Source organism: Nerophis lumbriciformis, linkage group LG20, assembly GCF_033978685.3.
Source record: "Nerophis lumbriciformis linkage group LG20, RoL_Nlum_v2.1, whole genome shotgun sequence".
Classification (NCBI taxonomy): Eukaryota; Metazoa; Chordata; class Actinopteri; order Syngnathiformes; family Syngnathidae; genus Nerophis; species Nerophis lumbriciformis.
The window spans coordinates 14,442,501-14,450,000 of NC_084567.2; positions in this window are offsets into that span (position 1 = coordinate 14,442,501).

The window sequence follows — 7,500 nt, forward strand, 5'->3', positions numbered from 1 at the left end:
AAAGATTGTACGCCTCCTCTTTTATTTGGACTGTTCCTGATTACATGGCAACAGCTTTTTCTAAAGGAAAGGGGTCGTAAACAGCCGCTGCCTTTGTCACAAAACAGTTCAAAGAAAAGGTCGTAAAACAGTTCAAAGAAGAAGTGCCTGGAGGGGAGTCAGGTCCTGCTTCCACTCCACTTTGTACAAACCCCGTTTCCATATGAGTTGGGAAAATGTGTTAGATGTAAATATAAACAGAATACAATGATTTGCAAATAATTTTCAACCCATATTCAGTTGAATATGCTACAAAGACAACATATTTGATGTTCAAACTGATAAACTTTTCTTTTTTTTTCAAATAATCATTAACTTTAGAATTTGATGCCAGCAACACGTGACAAAGAAGTTGGGAAAGGTGGCAATAAATACTGATAAAGTTGAGGAATGCTCATCAAACACTTATTTGGAACATCCCACAGGTGAACAGGCAAATTGGGAACAGGTGGGTGCCATGATTGGGTATAAAAGTAGATTCCATGAAATGCTCAGTCATTCACAAACAAGGATGGGGCGAGGGTCACCCCTTTGTCAACGAATGCGTGAGCAAATTGTTGAACAGTTTAAGAAAAACCTTTCTCAACCAGCTATTGCAAGGAATTTAGGGATTTCACCATCTACAGTCCGTAATATCATCAAAGGGTTCAGAGAATCGGGAGAAATCACTGCACGTTAGCAGCTAAGCCTGTGACCTTCAATCCCTCACGCTGTACTGCATCAACAAGCGACATTAGTGTGTAAAGGATATCACCACATGGGCTCAGGAACACTTCAGAAACACACTGTCAGTAACTACAGTTGGTCGCTACATTTGTAAATGCAAGTTAAAACTCTCCTATGCAAGGCGAAAACCGTTTATCAACAACACCCAGAAAAACCGTCGGCTTCGCTGAGCTCATCTAAGATGGACTGATACAAAGTGGAAAAGTGTTCTGTGGTCTGACGAGTCCACATTTCAAATTGTTTTTGGAAACTGTGGACGTCGTGTCCTCCGGACCAAAGAGGGAAAGGACCATCCAGATTGTTATAGGCGCAAAGTTGAAAAGCCAGCATGTGTGATGGTATGGGGGTGTATTAGTGCCCAAGACATGGGTAACTTACACATCTGTGAAGGCACCATTAATGCTGAAAGTACATACAGGTTTTGGAGCAACATATGTTGCCATCCAAACAACGTTACCATGGACGCCCCTGCTTATTTCAGCAAGACAATGCCAAGCCCCGTGTTACATCAACGTGGCTTCGTAGTAAAAGAGTGCGGGTACTAGACTGGCCTGCCTGTAGTCCAGACCTGTCTCCCATTGAAAATGTGTGGCGCATTATGAAGCCTAAAATACCACAACGGAGACCCCCGGACTGTTGAACAACTTAAGCTGTACATCAAGCAAGAATGGGAAAGAATTCCACCTGAGAAGCTTAAAAAATGTGTCTCCTCAGTTCCCAAACGTTTACTGAGTGTTGTTAAAAGAAAAGGTGATGTAACACAGTGGTGAACATGCCCTTTCCCAACTACTTTGGCACGTGTTGCAGCCATGAAATTCTAAGTTAATTATTATTTGCAAAAAAAAAAAAAAGTTTATGAGTTTGAACATCAAATATCTTGTCTTTGTAGTGCATTCAATTGAATATGGGTTGAAAAGGATTTGCAAATCATTGTATTCCGTTTATATTTACGTCTAACACAATTTCCCAACTCATATGGAGACGGGGTTTGTAGTTCTAGGGTCAAGACAATATCTTTCTGTGGATTACAATACATCAAAGAAACAGAACACCTTCAAGTTGCTTCCCATCCTACACAGTGGAGTTTTACAAGCCTTCATCTTGGTAGGATCAAAGACAGCTTTTGTCTTCTCGCCGGGAACTCATGGCAACACAAAGTTTTGTGATAACTTAGATACAATTATTCTGACATCCCTGATGTACACTTTTTAAACTCTACTAAGCACTTGTTTCTTCTGGCTGAGTGATTAGTTTAGCGATTAGCATGCCTGCACCTGCTTGTTATTACTCGGTGTGTAACGTGCGGCCTTATCCTTCAGTCTTCCAGTGATAATCTACTTGATAATGGTACTTAGGGTACAAAAAATGATAGTTTATTTTCCCAAAGATTCACAGTCCTCGTATTTATCCAACACTTGTGTGCACTCTATCTTCCTTGTCCGCACAGTAATGTCTTTATACGAGTTTCGATCGGGGAGTGACGTTAATGTTTCTTGTTTTCATGTTAGCATTTAAGCTAGCTAGCAAGATAACGCTAGCCGGTCCATAATTTGATCGTTATTGATGATTATCGATCACGTTTTCTTTTATCACTTTAATTTTATAAAGCCTGAACCACTAAATAATTCACACACAAAAAAAAGCTGGGTTATTTTGGTAACCCAATTTATGGGTTGCTAGTGTTGAGTTCAATTTTGTAGTTATTGTTATACAGAGCAACACATTTTTTGGGTTATAAGGGTGTTATTTTAACTCAATTTCTGGGTTTTCAAAATGATGCACCATTTTTGGGTTGTTTTTCAACGAGTAACTCATATGTGGGTTGAAGGCTTTTTTCAGTGTTGACAGAAAGTTTCCTGTGTACATACATCTACTGATGCTTAGTCTGGACACATCCTCAGTGACCTCTTGGATTCACCGGGCGTTTCGGGTCTCTCAACTGGTCATACGCCCTCCCCCAAGCGACCCAACCGGGGGTGATCAAATCCCCCGGCTTGTGTCCAGACGGCTCGCTAGCTACCATGACTCCAAGGATCTCCTCTTTTGAGCCACAACCATCTCGAGGCCCTTTCCGCCGCTTCGGTGGTACTGCGGATGGCTCTCCTCTTTCTCTCTCCATCGATGCCCAAACTGCTGAAGGCTCTGACCAAGGAACGGGCTGCAAATCCTCTACATCCAACCTCCACAGGGAAACACCTTGCTCTCCAACCAGCCTGCTGACAGTCGCTGACCAGTCCTGCATACTTGGAGAGCTTCCTCTCGAAGGCTTCTTCCAGGCGATCTTCCCACGGGACTGTCAGCTCCAGCAGCACAGCTTGTTTGGTGGACTCAGACACAAGGACAATGTCTGGTCGCAGGGTGGTGACTGCGATATGGCTGGGGAACTTCAGCTGGTTTTCAAGGTCCACCAACAACTGCCAGTCTTTTGCAGACGTCAGGATGCCTGCTGATGTTTTCCTAGCAGGAGTTGGCGTGTCCCCAGCTCTGACAAAGGCGATGGTTTTCTTGGAGGGGTGGAACTGTTTTGCCCATGCCAGTCCTGTGCTAATGGCTTCAGCGATGGTCTTCAGGACTTGGTCATGCCTCCACCTGTACCTTCCATCTCCAAGTGCCTTTGTACAGCAACTGAGGATGTGTTCCAGGGTTCCTCGCTTGGAGCACAGTGGGCATGCTGATGTCTCTGCTATGCCCCATGTGTGCAGGTTTGAAGGGCTTGGGAGCACATCATATACTGCCTGGATGAGAAATTTAATGCGTTGCGGCTCGGCTTTCCAAAGCTCAGCCCAGGTCACTCTCCTCTCAACCGCATTCTCCCATCTTGTCCAAGCTCCCTGTTGCTTCATTCCAACAGCCTTGCAGGTTCTTGTCTCCTCCACTGCCGCTCTCACCTCATCCTGAACAAGACGTCGGCCTTCCTTCCCCCTAGTGTTCAGTTGGGGAGTTGGAAAGGACCCTAGCCCAGCTCGACCCCGTGTAACTGTTCCAACCAGGCTCCTGTGTCGCAGCCTTGCATCTGCCTCTTGAACTGCTTCCTCTGCCCTCCATTTCCTGCCAGTCCTCACTTGGATCCCTGCTTTGGCCACCTTCGGATCACTTGAGTCCCTGTACTGTACCACTTCTCTGGCTCTAGTTACCTTAAATTCCTCCTCCAAGGATTTGAAAGGCAACTGCAGTTTGTTGCTGTTCCCGTAGAGTGCAATGCTACTCAGGCTCTTAGGTAGTCCCAGCCATCTCCGGAGGTGGTTGCTGACCCTCCGCTCTAGGATCTCAACTGTCGAGATGGGGAACGAGTAGATGAGGAGGGGCCACAGGATCCTGGGAAGAATGCCATGCTGGTAAATCCAGGCTTTAAACTTCCCAGGTAAGCCTGACTTGTCCACGGATTTCAGCCAGCCATCCAACTCAGCGCATGTCGACTGGATGGATGTTGTGTCTCTCAAAGAGCAGTCAAAAACCTTGCCCAAGCTCTTGACTGGCTTCTCTGAGATAGTTGGAATGGCCGTGCCTGAGATGTTAAACCGGAACTTGTCCTCCACCTTACCCTTCTTCAGCACCATTGATCTGGATTTGGCGGGTTTGAAACGCATTCGGGCCCACTCCACCAACTCTTCAAGTCCCTTCAGAAACCAACGGCAGCCTGGGACTGATTCTGTCATGACTGTGAGGTCATCCATGAATGCCCTGATGGGTGGTTGCCTTTGTCCGGAATTTGTGCGGGGCCCTCTACACTCTGGCTCAGCAGACTTGGTGAGCATGTTCATGGCTAGTGAGAACAGTGTCACAGAGATAGTACACCCTGTGATAATACCAATCTCCACTTTGTGCCAACTGGATGTTGTTGGTCCGGAAGAGACCCTCATCCTGAAATTGCTGTAGTAATCAGCAATGAGGTCTCTACACCTGCTGGGTACATGATGTTTCATCAGAGTGAGTTGAACAAGCTTGTGCGGAATGGAGCCGAATGCGTTTGCCAGGTCAAGCCACAGTACTGATAGGTTGCCCTTGTTCTCTCGAGCCTCCCGAATGAGCTGCGTCACCACACCGGTATGCTCCATACATCCTGACATTCCTGAAATGCCGCCTTTCTGGACAGATGTATCGATGTAGGTATTCTTTGCCAGGTAGGTACACAGTCGTTTGGAAACGGCGCTGAAGAAGACCTTTGCCTCAACACACAGCAGGGAGATGATGCGGAACTGGTCCAGCTGAGTGGAGTTTTCCTCCTTTGGGATCCATACCCCTTCCGCCACTTGCCATTGCTCAGGGATCCTCCCCCTTCTCCAGAAGACTCGCAGGATTTTCCACAGACGCTGCAGGAGTTTGGGACAGTTCTTATACACTTTGTATGAAGTGCCACTCGGTCCCGGTGTAGAGCTTGCCCTGGCTCTGCGCACAACCTCCCTGACTTCCTTTAGCTGCAGCTGCGACATGTCAAACTGCATTTCTGGTTCAGGGGGGTCTATGAGGTTGTTACACTCTCCCAACTCCTGCTCTCTTGCAGGATCACTGTACGTTTGCTTCAGATGTTGATCTATGTCTTCCTGCGAGGAGGCCAGTTTGCCACTGCGCTTCTGTCCCAGCAAATCCTTCGTGAACTTGAAGGGGTTAGCAATGAAAGCAGCACGTTTACGTGCCCTCTCGCGTCGCCGCCTCCGATGCCACTCTGCCCGACGGAGAATTCTGATCTTTTTCCGAAGGATGCACATCAGCTGGGCCAGGCCAGTGCGTTCCTCATGTCCTGCCGCCTTGTACTGGAACTTCAGCGCTTTCATCTCCTGCCTGATGTTGTGGATCCTTACAGCTCTGTGGTTCTTTGAGTACGTGGTTCCGGAGCTTCTCTTCTCCTCCTCGCCGAACCGTTCAGCTGCAATGCTGACAATGATTGTTGTCATAGCTTGTAGCTTCCCGTCGGCTTCTCCCTTCGCCGTTGCCTCCAGAATTTGGTCGACATCGTCATCGAGTTGCTTCCAGAGTGAGGTCATGCTAGCTGCAGGCCACTTGATCCGCCTCTGTTCAGACTTGATACTCGAGGGATTAGTTTGCAACACATGGAGGTTCTGGGCACTATGGGGTGACTCCGGGCCTGGCACCTCCTGCGTCTCACCAGGTGTAACACCTGTGCGTTGTGTTGCTTCTGCTCCCATCAGGCACTTCTTCCTCGCTTGGTGGATCTTTAAGCCATGGATGTTCTTGCAGACTTTACCGCATGTACACTGCGCGCTCATAGTCGTTTGTCCGTTGCCTAGGTCTGTTAACGTTAAGTCCGTCCGACTGGGGTGCTCATCCTCCCCCCCTCTCGGGCTCCCCTGGGGGTATTTTTCTTTTAGGTTCATCGTAGCTTAGTTGGGTTCCTCCTCACAGAGGATGCAAATTGGGTTGCCAACCCTTTCTGCCCCGGTTGCCGTCTCTCCGGGCTGTCACTGACTCTCCAGTAGTCACCACACTCTTCATGGTTGTCATCCAGTCTTTCCTGGCTGTCACTGATCGCTCAGGGTATTCGCTGTGTACATACATCTACTGATGCTTAGTCTGGACACATCCTCAGTGACCTCTTGGATTCACCGGGCGTTTCGGGTCTCTCAACTGGTCATACGCCCTCCTCCAAGCGACCCAACCGGGGGTGATCAAATCCCCCGGCTTGTGTCCAGACGGCTCGCTAGCTACCATGACTCCAAGGATCTCCTCTTTTGAGCCACAACCATCTCGAGGCCCTTTCCGCCGCTTCGGTGGTACTGCGGATGGCGCTCCTCTTTCTCTCTCCATCGATGCCCAAACTGCTGAAGGCTCTGACCAAGGAACGGGCTGCAAATCCTCTACATCCAACCTCCACAGGGAAACACCTTGCTCTCCAACCAGCCTGCTGACAGTCGCTGACCAGTCCTGCATACTTGGAGAGCTTCCTCTCGAAGGCTTCTTCCAGGCGATCTTCCCACGGGACTGTCAGCTCCAGCAGCACAGCTTGTTTGGTGGACTCAGACACAAGGACAATGTCTGGTCGCAGGGTGGTGACTGCGATATGGCTGGGGAACTTCAGCTGGTTTTCAAGGTCCACCAACAACTGCCAGTCTTTTGCAGACGTCAGGATGCCTGCTGATGTTTTCCTAGCAGGAGTTGGCGTGTCCCCAGCTCTGACAAAGGCGATGGTTTTCTTGGAGGGGTGGAACTGTTTTGCCCATGCCAGTCCTGTGCTAATGGCTTCAGCGATGGTCTTCAGGACTTGGTCATGCCTCCACCTGTACCTTCCATCTCCAAGTGCCTTTGTACAGCAACTGAGGATGTGTTCCAGGGTTCCTCGCTTGGAGCACAGTGGGCATGCAACTGTTGGTTTTTATTGGTCCTTCTAAATAAATCTTTATATAGATATAAAAAAATATATGTATAAAGATATATATATATATATATATATATATATATATATATATATATATATATATTTTATTTTATTTTTTTACAAAAATCAATTTCCATATATGACTTTCAGTTTGTATCGTATTTGACATATTGTGTCATGTAAACATAATATTAATTTGTAAGGTATGTTGCTTGATGGTATTTATGATGCTTGAAATGCAATAAATTGATTAATTTGATACACACATTTTTACTAGCAAATATTGTATGAAATATGAAGTAATTTCACATTGCATCAACGGGTTAACTCTTCATCCTGCCATTTTGAATATTCCACTCCAAATGTCTTCTGTAATTTCTGTAGTCTCCATCGCTGTAGTAACA